The sequence below is a fragment of the Camellia sinensis genome, chromosome 13 (genome assembly GCF_055761805.1).
Source record: "Camellia sinensis isolate YWXY chromosome 13, ASM5576180v1, whole genome shotgun sequence".
NCBI classification, from domain to species: Eukaryota; Viridiplantae; Streptophyta; class Magnoliopsida; order Ericales; family Theaceae; genus Camellia; species Camellia sinensis.
The window spans coordinates 6,251,439-6,260,884 of NC_138973.1; the positions used below are offsets into that span (position 1 = coordinate 6,251,439).

Below are 9,446 nucleotides of genomic sequence, written 5' to 3' on the forward strand. Positions count from 1 at the left end.
AACACAGTATTGATTAAGAAAGGAAGTGTATTACTGAAATGTGTAAGAGTGAATGACATGTACTCTCTTCCTGTTGATAATAAGTATGTATTTCTAATTATTTGCATGTTTCTACTAGTAATAGTTCTTATTTGTGGCATTTAAGGTTAAGTCACATTAATAAAAATAAAATGTCTCAAATGTTTAAAAGTGGCTTATTGCCTAAAGTATGTTCCGATGACTTTGATATATGTGAACCATGTATCAAAGGCAAAATGACTAGCAAGCCATTTTTCAAACATTGGAAATCATCGGAATTACTCGAAATAATTCATTCTGACATTTGTGGCCCTTTAAGAACTAAAACTCATCGAGGCATGGAATACTTTATTACTTTCACTGATGATTATTCAAGATATGGACATATCTACCTTCTTAAACACAAATCAGAAGCAATTGACAAGTTTAAGGAATATAAATTAGAGGTAGAAAAGCAACTTGGTCGGTCCATTAAACACTTGAATAATGATAGAGGTGGCGAATATGAAGCTATGGATTCTTTCTACAAGGACAATGGCATAAAACATTTATTTACAATGCCATACACACCACAACAAAATGGGGTCGCAGAAAGATGAAATCGTACTCTCATGGAAATGACAAGGTCTATGATGGCTCATGCTGATCTTCCTATTCATTTTTTGGAGGAAGCCTTGTCCACCGCTGCATACATATTAAATAGAGTCGAAACAAAAGCCAAACCTCTAACTCCTTACGAATGCTGGCATGGAACTAAACCTAATGTTCAAAATCTCAAAGTTTGGGGATATAAGGCACATGTACTTATTCCCAAACCTTTAAGGGATAAATTGGGAAGCAAAACTTGGGAATGCAAGTTTATTGGTTATGTCAAAAATGGGAGTAGTTATCGTTTTTACCATCTCGAATGTGGATTAATAGAAAGTAGAGATGCTATTTTTCTTGAATCCACTAATCTTGTTACTCCTATTGAACAAATCGAATTACTCTCTGAAGTATCTCAGGATTCTTCTCTTCCTTCTTTGTCACATAGTCCATATATTCTCCTCGAACCATCTAATAGTGGGAGCAAACGCAAATTACATGACATTGTTTTACCTGCTTCGAATCCTGAGATAAGTGGGAGTAAGAGAGCAAGACGTCCATCTATGTTTTTAAAAGATCATTATATTTTTCAAGTTGAAGAACTTAATAACTTAGTAGATGATCCTACTACTTATAATGAAGCAATGAGTAGCAGTGATGCTACTCAATGGCTTGAGGCAATGAATGAAGAACTTGACTCGATCAAGAAAAATGATGTTTGGGAATTAACCGATCTCCCGAATGGAAGAAAATCCATTGGTTGCAAATGGGTTCTTAGAAAGAAATTCAAAGTAGATGGAAGTTTGGAGAAATACAAGGCCAGGTTAGTAGCCAAGGGATTCACTCAACAACCTAGAATAGACTTCGTAGATACATATTCTCCTATTGCAAAATTTGTCTCTATAAGGATTCTAATGGCAGTAGTAGCCAGGATGGATTTGGAATTGAATCAATTAGATGTTAAAATTGCTTTTCTCAATGGAGAATTAAAAGAGGAAATTTATATGATTCAACCTAATGGTTTCCAGAACCAAGGCAACGAGGATAAAGTCTACAAGTTGAAGAAATCTCTATATGGACTTAAACAATCTTCAAGACAATGATACTTGAAATTCCACCAAGCCATTTTAGAAATGGGCTATGCTGTGAGTCCATTAGATCACTGCGTTTATATCTGGAAAAATAATGACAAGTTAGCAATATTATCTTTATACGTGGATGACATATTGTTAGCAGGAAATTGTGTAGATATGATAATAAAAACCAAAACTTTCTTGACATCTAGATTTGAAATGAAATACATGGGTCTTGCAACCTATGTTCTAGGAATTAGAATTTCAAGAGATAGAAATTCAAAATTATTATATTTAGATCAAGAGAAATATTTAGACAAGGTGCTCAAAAGATTTAATATGGACAACTGTAATTCTTTAAGTACGCCTGTTTGCAAGGGACAAAGTCTTAGTAAAAGTATGAGTCCTCAAACTAAGTCTGACATTGTGGAAATGAGAAATGTCCTGTATGCTTAGGCAGTAGGCAGCCTAATGTATGCTATGACAAGCACAAGACCTGACATCTGTCATGCTGTCGGATTGGTAAGTCGGTTTCAATTCAATCCAGGTAAGGAACATTAGCAAGCAATCAAAAGAATATTCAGCTATTTAAAAGGCACTAAAAATTTGAAGTTATGTTTTGGTTTGTGTGATCTAGACATAAAAGGATACACTGACGCGGATTTTGCAGGAGATGTAGATGATATAAAATCTACTAGTGGTCATGTGTTCTTGTTTGGTGGAACAGCAGTTTCTTGGTTAAGTAAGAAACAGAGTTGTGTTGCAAAGTACACTATGGAAACTGAATACATAGCTTGCAGCACAGTCGTTAATAATGCAGTTTGGATAAAACGATTTGTTGACAGTTTACAATTAGGTATACCTGTCAAACTGATCAATATGTTTTGTGACAATCAGTCTGCCATCTCATTAATAAAAAGTGGAGCAAATAACTCTAAGGGAAAACGTATTGATATAAGTTACCACTATATTTAGGACATAGTGGAGAGAGGTGAAATCAAAGTCAACTATATACCCTCAGAAGAGATGGTGGCTAACCCTATGACTAAAGGGTTGTCTCTGGAAAAATTCAGAGAACATGTAGCTAATATGGAATTGAAAAATGCCTAGCTAGGTGGTTTAGCTACTTATATAAGAGCATAGTCAGATGACTCTGGGGACACCTAGATAACCGATGTTTTGCGACTCTATCTTGTATGGAAACATGTGTTTGGTCAGGTAACAAGATAGAGGAACTAACAAGTATGAATATCATAGTTAGCATGAAATGTAAAGTCCATAATATGTAATGTGCTAACTAGATGATATTGTCTGCTTGATCAGCAAAAAGTCATTGATAAGGTGTGTTAAGGAAAACCTTCAGGAATGGGTCTTAAAGGAAGTACTTAACAATAATTTCAGTGCAGGTCGACACATGAAAAATGTGTATGGCTGAAGTCGTCAATGATGATTGGGTATGGACTATGAACCCATCACTGAAAATTGATGCTGTTCACTTGAAATATAGTGAATTGAAGTCATCTGGAGTGTGTTGTCAGTGGGAGAACACATTCGTACGGGTGCAGTTATATTGGTGGCAAAAACGTGCGCACGTATGGCCAAGTCACAATCAGACGTCGATCCATGAGGTAATTTCATAGATGAAAGTTGGCATGAGGCAAAATTTTGGTACCAAGGAAAACATGCCAAACTCAGGTTTTATTACCAATATTATGATGTGATCAAGTGGGAGATGCAGGTATGAGAGGTGATCACACCATAATATGGTGCACCCTCGCACACCAAATCAAATCCTTATATGGTGATTCAATCTTCCCGCAGGAAGAAGTTACTGGAAGTAGGAAGTTTAAGATTTGAATGAAGAGTCACAATGGTTTAGAAACATGGTGATCATTGAGTTTGAATTTCTAATAAGTTGTAACCATTGCTTAACAGCCACCATATATACTATAAATATATGGGCAGAACATCGGTTCTTTTTACTTGAATTTTCTCTCTGTTTTTCCTCTTCCAGATTGTATTCTTTTGCGTGATTAAACACCCTCATGGGAACTTCGATCCATTGCCATTGTAAAGATTATCTTTCAGGAAAGCCGTTTTCAACACATCATACGCCGCCGAAGGAAGACGAGTGATGACGGTGCTGAATCGATTACAAATCCAAGGTCTTGAACACCAGTTGAGAGATCGATAATGTCTTGCCACCAACTTTGATTCCGATTATATCGACGTAGTACGACGAAGGATCTTGCAATTTCAATAACAATGGCGTGTATTGCAGAGATGATCCGGTGAAGCTTTTTCCTTCGGTTCCAAAAGTTAGAGATCCGGTGTAGCTCGGCGTTGATGGCAGACAGTACGAGAAGTAATTCCCGTATTTGGAAGATATTTGTGAGGCGAGAGACAATCGATCTCTTCCGAGTCTGATCAATCCAGCCAAGCTGTCGAAGAGGACCCCTTTGTTTTTCTCGCCGCAACCGAAGAGGTAATTGGAGTGACGCAGTGGAATAAATCACACGAGACTAGATATCGTTCTAGTAGACGAAAATTCTTGAATCCACAAGAATACCCTTGAATCCACAAGGAAGATAGAAGAAAAACTCTAAAAAAAATATTATTGAATGAATAAAAGTTGTTTTTGCCATGACGCTTACATAGCTATTTATAATAAAATAAACCTAACACTTCTAGGAAAAGTAATTATAAAATAAACTAAGAAACTTAAATCAATACAAATTAGAAAACCTAAGAGAATAGGAAACTTGAATTCTAAACTATTTAAAATCCTAGTCAAAATCTAATTCCAAAATAATAAAATTAAGAAACCTAATAATTCTAAAATATTTATACTAAATTACAAGAATCCTAATAAAATAATATATCAAAAATATTAAAACTAAAAATATAAAAATTCTTAAAATCTTGTCCTACATCAAACTCCTCTTCTTTGAAAGAACTCGTCCTCGAGTTCATATTAGATATCTGCCATCTTCCTTGCCAAATAAAGAGATATTTTGAATATTTCAGTTGCTTGCCCCTTTTCCAAAAGTTGTATGTAGAAAAGTCTACTTTTTGAAAGTTTTTCTCTATATGCTTCAACTAGTTGACAAGATTAATTAGACAAGTATTGAAAATCAAACTAAATTGCTCTACACCAAGAAAATCAACCAAATTTACTTCATGTAGAACTTGAATGCTCTCTTGATGTTGCACCATCCCAGATTCAATTGATCCTTCAATTATCAACCTTGGAATATCAAGTGTAGCATTAACCAATTTCTTTGTTCCATGCAGCGATTGCATTATCTCTTCTTCTATTTTCTCTTTGTTACTGGGCTCAATCAGATCTTCTTCTTCTTCAATATTTTTATGGTTTGTTTGTAAAACTTTCTCCTAAATATTCAAATTACCATGTGTTGATGCATTATCAATACTCGAACAAGATTTTGTATCTTCTTCATCAGTTTTACAACCAATCTCACCACAAATAATATTTGGATGCAAATTCTTTTCTTTCGCAACTACAATTTCATTGCAAATTTTTACCAACTCCATAGAAGTATCTTGATTGGTATATGACAATATATCTTCATGATCATGAAAGTAAAATTTTGTTGCCAAAAACTTTTTCATTGTTAACCATGAATGAAATTTGTCTTTACCTTTGCAAACTCGATAATCTTGTAATCCATTCCACCACTTCAATGCAATTTTATCAAGTTTGTAAGATGCAAATATAACCTTCTTTTCATGAGGAATCTTCATAAATTCAAAGAAATTTTCAAGATTAAGCAACCAATCAAGAAAATCTTCTTTTTGAAACTTATTTGAACCGTTAAAATATGAAATTTCTGCAAAATAACGTAAGCTAACAGGTTGGCCTCGGGTGAATCCTTCGGCACAATTGCTGTCAACTGTTGGTTGCCTCTAGTTGACGATTAATCCCAAATCGGCAAGTAGATTACAAATCTCATTGCGAAGCTCGTGCACCTCTAGCCGATGTTCCTCAATCGCATCCCATATGGCTTCCACCCTACGATCAACGTCAATAGGGATTGTGTGTGCTCCATTGTCTTGTGTAATTGAGCTAGGCGAATCCATGCTCTGATACCATTTGACGCAGCGGAATAAATCACACGAGACTAGATATCGTTCTAGTAGACGAAAATTCTTGAATCCACAAGAACACCCTTGAATCCACAAGGAAGATAAAAGAAAAACTCTAAAAAAAATATTATTGAATGAATAAAAGTTGTTTTTGCCATGAGGCTTATATAACTATTTATAATAAAATAAACCTAACACTTCTAGGAAAAGTAATTATAAAATAAATTAGGAAACTTAAATCAATACAAATTAGAAAACCTAAGAGAATAAGAAACTAGAATTCTAAACTATTTAAAATCCTAATCAAAATCTAATTCCAAAATAATAAAATTAAGAAACCTAATAATTCTAAAGTTTTTATATTAAATTACAAGAATCCTAATAAAATAATATATCAAAAATATTAAAACTAAAAATATAAAAAATTTTAAAATCTTGTCCTACATCATGGAGAAAACATCGGAGGGTGTCAATGTGAGAGTTTCGGATGCGAAGAAACCTTGGGAGGTGGAGCCATCGACGTACCCGATGCCGTAGACGCAGGTGTTGGTTGAGCAAAGAGGGGGGGTGTTGGTGGCCGAGGAAAGCTGAGAGCAGTGTTGGGAGGTACAGGTGATGTTTTTGTATGTTGTTAAGTGGGATGGGTCGAAGATTGGTTGTTTTTGTTTGTAGAAAAAGCCGATGCATGGTTAGCACTGAATCCAGGTGAAAGAGCTGCCGGTGTCGAAGATGAGGGATAGGTGTTTTTTGGGGGTTCCGAGTCCGATTGTGACAATGTGGTTGGGGTTGCCAATTGAGAGGCCCGAGTTCGCAGGAATGGTGGTGGTGATCTTGAAGTTGGAGGAGGAGGAGTCCTTTTCTAGATTGTTTTGCCTGAGTCGAGACTGGATTGAGTTGACTCGGGACTGGTCACGAGTCAGGATCTCAGTCACTGTTGGAGGAGCACTCGCTCTCTCTGGACGTAGATGATTAGAGCATGGACCGTAATTGTGAACTACTTTCAACGACACTGACGTCCCTTTCCTCTTAGCTGATAAATAAAAATAAAACAAAGTTATAAAAAATAAAAAAAAAAAATATATTTTATCTAATATTTTATTTTATTAACTATTTTAATTTATTTTATTTTTATCATTATTTTAGTCAGAAAAATCTCTAACCAATAGTATCATATTTATAAATAACACTATAATAAATTATAATAAAAAATTCATAATAGAATTCTCTGTATATATTACGTCATTTTTATAATACTACAAATGATTATATATATAATAATTTTATCTCAAATTATAGGAAAAAAGATTACAAAAAACTGAATTATGGAATTTAAATTGGCAATCTCTGACATTTCTCGTATTAAAGTAAGTATTCATAATTGATCTTAAAAATAAAAAAATAAAAAATAAAAAAACAAACGCGTATTTATTTATAATAGAAATAATGAGTAAAAAAAAAGAAAAATATCACATTGTTGAAGTTTTGCAAAAGTAATTATATATCAGAGAGAAATTTTATAAATATTAATAATTAAAATTATAAATTTCTTCATGATTTTTTTTTTTTTTTTGTACACTCCACTAAGCTGTAATAACCCTAAAAAACGCATTTAATCTATATTAATTTGTAGTTATTTTATATTTTGAACTTGTTAACTTTCTATTTTTAACCTATTGTTTAAAATTTAACAAGTTTCAAGACTTATTAAATGAAATAAAACATTATTAATTATTTCTTAACAACCTAAGTTAAAAAGTGATTCTTTATTTTATTTGTATGATTAATTTTTCTAATATTAAATTATATGTATAACAAATTTATGTGTATAATAAAGTTAACTTTATTAACTTAATGTAATTGATTAATTATACATATAAATATTTAAAAAAATATACAAAGATAATGGAATTGTTCAAGCTTAATTAGTAGGAAAGATTGTTTAGGAGAGATTTATGGACAAAACATTAAAAATAATTATGTAAAAGTTTATAAAAATGCTTGAGACCTAAATTTATTACGTTGATAAATTTAAAAATAATATTTAAAGATTTTCTAACATCACCCTTTTTGAAACAAAAGAATCTCTGCATTAACAATTTTTTTATACACCAAAGTATGTGAGAATGAATTACATATATTTTTAAGTAGATAGAGATCTAAGTCAATTGTGGTCTCATACTTAGGGGACCTTGTGATGTTTCATTGCATATTCCACAAGCAAAGGAAAATTTATGGTTTTTATTAATTAAAATAGTGAGATTCAATATTTTTAATTTAATTTTTCGGAAATAATATGACAAATGTTATATATTGAATTGTGTAAAGTATTAGTACAAGACTGTCAAATAACTGTTCTAGAGACTTTCTTAACATTAAGGTGCAGTATGGTCACTCTCAAGCCCTTTCCTTCCACCTCAAAGGAGAGGGAATATTTTTTGTAAGTACATTACTTTTACCGTTTGAGAAGAAAAATATGGGGTTTTTTTTATTATTTTAGACACAAAAGACAAAATAAGTTATTTTAATCACAAAAAATAAAACATCACATCCAACTCATAATCATTACACTCTTCTTTCACAAAAAAGTCAAAAAAAATTAAAAAATCAAAAAGTCCTTTCCAAACCAAACTTTTTAACCCAGATTAAAATAATTAAAAAAATCAAAAAACTATAAAGTCAACCCACTTCCCAATTCAATCCATAATATGATATGATATGATAATATATGTAGGGAGAATTAATGTAAATGACCTTTGATGGAAGGGCTGCAAACAGAAGTTGGTAAAAGAGAGTTGACTTGAAAGGTATGAAAGTGACTTTGGAAAGTCTTCTCTCTCCACCACCCAAAGCATAGCCATTCTTTGAGGAACAGAGACGAAGGAAAAGAGAAATACAGAAGAGGAGGCTAATGGTTATGGAGGACGCTATTGGAGTGGCCATCACTGACAAAAAGTCCTCTCTCGATTATGCTTTTTTTCAAAGCACTTCTTGTGCTATGAGTGTTGTAATAAGCTACTGAATTTATAATGGATGCTCAACCTTCCACGTCACCCTCTAAGACAAGACTTTCCATGTTTTTACATTTTCTGTGGTCATCCTTCACATTTCCTAGAAAATACACCAGAGGAAAAGCAAAGAGAGTAGAAAGAAACATTTTTAAAATATATTTTTTATTTTCTCTTTGGTTAAAATTAAATGTTAAATCACAAGAAATTGTATAAAATTAATAATAAGAGAAGGAGAAAAATTTAAATCTTATTTACTCAGAAGAAAAAAAAATATTCAAAAAAGTGTCAATAATTTGAATGTGTTGTGTAGATTTAAATTTGGTTTGGCATGAGTCACACCAAGAATAATCTAAATTTAGAACACTATTTTGATTTTTCATGTTATTTAGCCTTCATTTGGAAAGTGTTTTTAGCCTATTTTTTTAGTTTTTTTTTACTAATTTAACCTAACTAAATTAACTTCGTTTTAAAAGAATTTTTGACTTTTTTTTTGTTTGGATGTGATGGCTGCGAGAGAAAAAGTAAAATTATTATAGTTTGGATATGACATTTGTCTTATTGACTAAATTAACATATTTTGTTTTTTTGTACTTATTTAGGCATTTTGATTTTGGGATGGCAATGGAAAACCTACCCTGTGGATATCCATGGAGAC

General features: G+C 32.5%; 1 pseudogene across 1 annotated transcript in view; it reads right to left on the minus strand.

Annotated features, from left to right (window-relative positions):
- The window catches only part of LOC114319114 (aspartyl protease family protein At5g10770-like), a 67,327-nt pseudogene extending 58,574 nt beyond the window's left edge, over window positions 1-8,753 (minus strand). The window contains exons 1-3 of the transcript XR_014347815.1: window positions 8,465-8,753; window positions 6,237-6,813; window positions 3,764-4,171 (exon numbers count right to left, since the gene is read on the minus strand). The product of XR_014347815.1 is annotated as an aspartyl protease family protein At5g10770-like (transcript). The remainder of the gene's footprint in view (window positions 1-3,763; window positions 4,172-6,236; window positions 6,814-8,464) is intronic.
- Between the last annotated feature and the right edge of the window lie 693 nt (window positions 8,754-9,446).